We start from the raw sequence: 7500 nt of genomic DNA on the forward strand, positions 1-7500 counted from the left end.
CTCACTGTCTTGTGTTATCAACAGTTAGAGATCTCAGTATCTCCTAATTTTAAGATTGATTTTTTTTATTCAGTGAATGCGATGCACTTCCGTAGATGTGATTATGAAACAGGAAATGAAACATCACAGTGAAGTGATTTGATTCTGTCTGCAGCCTGAGGGGGGCGCTGCGCTCGCCTCCATCACAACAGACAAAACTTTATTGAAATGTTTCTGAGCAGAAAACAGTTCAAACATTATAAATATCTTTAAAAACACAGAGGTTGCCCCTGGTGTTCACACAGAGAATGACAGCAAACACATAATAGTCATAAATATCATATAATAATAAATAAATAAATAAATAGATGATAATAATGTGTCAGAGAGAAAGATAAAATAATTAAATATGTGAAACATGATACAAATATAAAACATCTTTATGACTTATTTAATAAAAAATAGACGTGTGTGTGTGTGTGTGTGTGTTATCGGTGCAGTGCTGCCACCTGCTGGATCCAGCAGTGAACACACTGGAGAGATTTACGCACAGAGTCAAAGTCTGATGGAGGAGAGGAGGAGGAGGAGGAAGGGCACACTGGAGAGTCCTGGTGCGGTCCATCCTGGAATAACACACACACAATATATATATAATCAACAGGGTTATTTTCATTTGTTAGTTTTCTCTCCTTTTCACCCTTTTTCATCTTCTTTCCCTCGTTCCCTCCTTCCTTCCTTCACTCCTTCCTTGCTTCCTTCCTTCCCTCCTTCATTCCCTCCATCCTTCCTTCACTCCTTACTTGCTTCCTTCCTTCCCTCCTTCATTCCCTCCATCCTTCCTTCCCTCCTTCCTTTCCTCCCTCCCTCCCTCCCTCCCTCCTTCCTTTCTTCATACCTTGCCTCCTTCCTTGCCTCCTTCATTCCTTCCTCCTTCCTTACCTCCTTCCTTCCTTCACTCCCTCCTTCCTTCCTTCCTTCCTTCCTTCACTCCCTCCTTCCTTCCTTCCTTCCTTCCTTCCTACACTCCCTCCCTCCTTCATTCCTTCCTTGATTCCTTCCTTCCCCCCTTCCCTCCTTCCTTCCTTCCATCCCCCTTTCCTTCCTTCCCCCCTTCCCCCTTCCATCCATCCTACCCTCCCTCCCTCCCTCCTTCATTCCTTCCCTCCCTCCTTCATTCCTTCCATCCTTCCTTCCTTGCCTCCATCCTCGCTCCCTTCTCCCCTGTGTGAATCGACCAATCAGAGAGCTGGATACTGACCAGGTGTTGCAGCAGGTCATTGTTCAGGGTGACGACCCGACACGTGGCGTCGTCGGGGGCAACAGGCGCCAGCTGCTCTGCACACGTGTGGTAGTGAGACAGTCTGAGTAGCAGCTGTGATCTCTGCAGAGGGAACACGTGAACATACTAGTGAACACACACGTGAACATACAGGTGAACACACACGTGAACATACAGGTGAACACACACGTGAACATACAGGTGAACACACACGTGAACATACTGGTGAAAATACACGTGAACACACACGTGAACACACACGTGAACATACAGGTGAACACACACGTGAACATACAGGTGAACACACACGTGAACATACTGGTGAACACACACGTGAACACACACGTGAACACACACGTGAACATACAGGTGAACATACAGGTGAACACACACGTGAACATACAGGTGAACACACACGTGAACACACACGTGAACACACACGTGAACATACAGGTGAACACACACGTGAACACACACGTGAACATACAGGTGAACACACACGTGAACACACACGTGAACATACAGGTGAACATACAGGTGAACACACACATGAACATACAGGTGAACATACAGGTGAACACACACATGAACATACTGGTGAACACACACGTGAACACACACGTGAACACACACGTGAACATACAGGTGAACATACACGTGAACACTCACGTGAACACACATGTGAACATACAGGTGAACACACACATGAACATACTGGTGAAAATACACGTGAACATACAAGTGAACATACAAGTGAACACACAGGTGAACACACACGTGAACATACATGTGAACATACAGGTGAACATACAGGTGAACACACTCGTGAACACACACGTGAACACACACGTGAACATACACGTGAACACTCACGTGAACATACACGTGAACATACAGGTGAACACACACCTGAACATACAGGTGAACATACAGGTGAACACATCATACGTGAACATACAGGTGAACACACACGTGAACACACACGTGAACATACATGTGTACATACAGGTGAACACACACGTGAACATACAGGTGAACACACACGTGAACACACAGGTGAACATACAGGTGAACATACAGGTGAACACACAGGTGAACACACAGGTGAACACACACGTGAACATACACGTGAACATACAGGTGAACATACACGTGAACACACACGTGAACATACAGGTGAACATACAGGTGAACATACAGGTGAACACACAGGTGAACACACACGTGAACATACACGTGAACATACACGTGAACACACATGTGAACACACACGTGAACATACAGGTGAACACACACGTGAACACACACGTGAACATACAGGTGAACATACAGGTGAACATACAGGTGAACACACACGTGAACACACACGTGAACATACAGGTGAACATACAGGTGAACACACAGGTGAACACACACGTGAACATACACGTGAACATACACGTGAACATACACGTGAACACACATGTGAACACACACGTGAACATACAGGTGAACACACACGTGAACACACACGTGAACACACAGGTGAACACACACGTGAACATACACGTGAACATACACGTGAACACACATGTGAACACACACGTGAACATACACGTGAACATACACGTGAACATACAGGTGAACATACAGGTGAACACATCATACGTGAACATACAGGTGAACACACACGTGAACACACACGTGAACATACATGTGTACATACAGGTGAACACACACGTGAACATACAGGTGAACACACACGTGAACACACAGGTGAACATACAGGTGAACATACAGGTGAACACACAGGTGAACACACAGGTGAACACACACGTGAACATACACGTGAACATACAGGTGAACATACACGTGAACACACACGTGAACATACAGGTGAACATACAGGTGAACATACAGGTGAACACACAGGTGAACACACACGTGAACATACACGTGAACATACACGTGAACACACATGTGAACACACACGTGAACATACAGGTGAACACACACGTGAACACACACGTGAACATACAGGTGAACATACAGGTGAACATACAGGTGAACACACACGTGAACACACACGTGAACATACAGGTGAACATACAGGTGAACACACAGGTGAACACACACGTGAACATACACGTGAACATACACGTGAACATACACGTGAACACACATGTGAACACACACGTGAACATACAGGTGAACACACACGTGAACACACACGTGAACACACAGGTGAACACACACGTGAACATACACGTGAACATACACGTGAACACACATGTGAACACACACGTGAACATACACGTGAACATACACGTGAACATACACGTGAACACACATGTGAACACACACGTGAACATACAGGTGAACATACACGTGAACACACACGTGAACATACAGGTGAACACACAGGTGAACATACAGGTGAACACACACGTGAACACACACGTGAACATACAGGTGAACACACAGGTGAACATACACGTGAACACACACGTGAACATACAGGTGAACACACAGGTGAACATACACGTGAACACACACGTGAACACACAAGTGAACATACAGGTGAACATACAGGTGAACATACAGGTGAACATACAGGTGAACATAGAGGTGAACATACACGTGAACACACACGTGAACATACAGGTGAACACACACGTGAACACACACGTGAACATACAGGTGAACATACACGTGAACACACACGTGAACATACAGGTGAACATACAGGTGAACATACAGGTGAACACACAGGTGAACACACACGTGAACATACACGTGAACATACACGTGAACATACACGTGAACACACATGTGAACACACACGTGAACATACAGGTGAACACACACGTGAACACACACGTGAACATACAGGTGAACATACAGGTGAACACACACGTGAACACACACGTGAACATACAGGTGAACATACAGGTGAACATACAGGTGAACATACAGGTGAACACACAGGTGAACACACACGTGAACATACACGTGAACATACACGTGAACACACATGTGAACACACACATGAACATACAGGTGAACACACACGTGAACACACACGTGAACATACAGGTGAACATACACGTGAACACACACGTGAACATACAGGTGAACATACAGGTGAACATACAGGTGAACACACACGTGAACACACACGTGAACATACAGGTGAACATACAGGTGAACATACAGGTGAACATAGAGGTGAACATACACGTGAACATACAGGTGAACATACAGGTGAACACACACGTGAACACACACGTGAACATACAGGTGAACATACAGGTGAACATAGAGGTGAACACACAGGTGAACATACAAGTGAACATACACGTGAACACACGTGAACATACAGGTGAACATACACGTGAACATACACGTGAACATACACGTGGACACACATGTGAACATACACGTGAACACACACGTGAACATACACGTGAACACACACGTGAACATACAGGTGAACACACACGTGTACATACAAGTGAACACACACGTGAACATACACGTGAACATACACGTGTACATACAGGTGAACACACACGTGAACACACACGTGAACATACAGGTGAACACACACGTGAACACACACGTGAACATACAGGTGAACACACACGTGTACATACAAGTGAACACACACCTGAACATACACGTGAACATACACGTGTACATACACGTGTACATACAGGTGAACACACACGTGAACACACACGTGAACATACAAGTGAACATACACGTGAACACACAGGTGAACACACACGTGTACATACAAGTGAACATACACATGAACACACGTGAACATACACGTGAACACACGTGAACACACACGTGAACATACAGGTGAACACACACGTGTACATACAGGTGAACACACACGTGTACATACAAGTGAACACACACGTGAACATACACGTGAACATACAGGTGAACACACACGTGAACATACAAGTGAACATACACGTGAACATACAGGTGAACACACACGTGTACATACAAGTGAACACACACGTGAACATACACGTGAACATACAGGTGAACACACACGTGAACATACAAGTGAACATACACATGAACACACGTGAACATACACGTGAACACACGTGAACATACACGTGAACACACACGTGAACATACAGGTGAACATACAGGTGAACATACAGGTGAACATACACATGAACATACAGGTGAACACACACGTGTACATACAAGTGAACACACACGTGAACATACACGTGAACACACACGTGAACATACACGTGAACACACACGTGAACATACATGTGAACATACACGTGAACACACACGTGAACACACACGTGAACATACACGTGAACACACACGTGAACATACACGTGAACACACACGTGAACATACATGTGAACATACACGTGAACACACACGTGAACATACACGTGAACACACACGTGAACATACATGTGAACACACACGTGAACACAGAGGTGAACACACACGTGAACATACACGTGAACACAAACGTGAACATACATGTGAACACACACATGAACATACATGTGCTGATACATGTCACATATATGACATTAATATTTCCTTGTTAGTCTAGAGTCAGTCTCACGGCTCTGCTGTGGCAGTGTCAGTGTAGTGTAATGAGGAGTGCAGGCTGCAGGGGGCAGTGTGACGTGAGACTCACCTGGTGCAAGTGAGCAGCATCGTGGCCGCATCGCTGGACGGGAAAATCTCTGAGGAAACTCTGCGGCACAAAGACATAAAGCTTCAGTCAGAATAAAAGCAGGTGATTCAGTCAGACTTGTCACGTGACCCACATGTGGTCTGCGGCGTCTCACCGTCTCTCTAAGGACGCTGCTGTAGACCTGCAGCGCCGCCTGCAGGTCCTCGATGACACTCTGTAGTTCAGGGTCTGTGCTCGACGTGTCCTCTGCTAACGCTCTACCTGCAGCAAGCTCCGCCAACAATCCCAGGAACAGGAGGATCAGGTACCCACAATGCACTGCAAAGAGGAGAGGAGAGGTTAAAGGGCCAATATTGTCAAAATTGAGATTCCCAGAAAGCACTCAGAAAACAGTCGGCCAATCAGAAGAGAGGCACATAACATATTATTAGACATGCCAAAGTTGACCTTTTTCTTTGCATAGCTCCTTAAACAGAGATATAATAATAATATATTTAATTTTCAAAGTGCTTTTCATAGACCCAAAGCGATATAAAACCAGATGGGGATGGTTTTGGTTCTTAAAGCCACGAATATATATTTTTAATATATCAAAACCTCAGGTTAGAACTCACTTGTCCGACGCAAATCTGACGGTCCTGGTCTGATTGTCCTGGTCTGATTGTCCTGGTCTGATTGTCCTGGTCTGACGGTTCAGGTCTGATTGTCCTGGTCTGACGGTCCTGGTCTGATTGTCCTGGTCTGACGGTTCAGGTCTGGTCTGACGGTCCTGGTCTGATTGTCCTGGTCTGACGGTTCAGGTCTGATTGTCCTGGTCTGACGGTCCAGGTCTGATTGTCCTGGTCTGACGGTTCAGGTCTGGTCTGACGGTCCTGGTCTGATTGTCCTGGTCTGACGGTTCAGGTCTGATTGTCCTGGTCTGACGGTCCTGGTCTGACGGTTCAGGTCTGATTGTCCTGGTCTGACGGTCCAGGTCTGATTGTCCTGGTCTGACGGTTCAGGTCTGGTCTGACGGTCCTGGTCTGATTGTCCTGGTCTGACGGTTCAGGTCTGGTCTGACGGTTCAGGTCTGATTGTCCTGGTCTGACGGTTCAGGTCTGGTCTGACGGTCCTGGTCTGATTGTCCTGGTCTGACGGTTCAGGTCGGACGGTCCTGGTCTGATTGTCCTGGTCTGACGGTTCAGGTCTGATTGTCCTGGTCTGACGGTTCAGGTCTGGTCTGACGGTCCTGGTCTGATTGTCCTGGTCTGACGGTTCAGGTCTGGTCTGACGGTTCAGGTCTGATTGTCCTGGTCTGACGGTTCAGGTCTAGTCTGACGGTCCTGGTCTGATTGTCCTGGTCTGACGGTTCAGGTCGGACGGTCCTGGTCTGATTGTCCTGGTCTGACGGTTCAGGTCTGGTCTGACGGTCCTGGTCTGATTGTCCTGGTCTGACGGTTCAGGTCTGGTCTGACGGTTCAGGTCTGATTGTCCTGGTCTGACGGTTCAGGTCTGATTGTCCTGGTCTGACGGTTCAGGTCTGATTGTCCTGGTCTGACGGTTCAGGTCTGGTCTGACGGTCCTG

The sequence above is a fragment of the Scophthalmus maximus genome, chromosome 10 (genome assembly GCF_022379125.1).
Source record: "Scophthalmus maximus strain ysfricsl-2021 chromosome 10, ASM2237912v1, whole genome shotgun sequence".
In the NCBI taxonomy this organism is placed as follows: Eukaryota; Metazoa; Chordata; class Actinopteri; order Pleuronectiformes; family Scophthalmidae; genus Scophthalmus; species Scophthalmus maximus.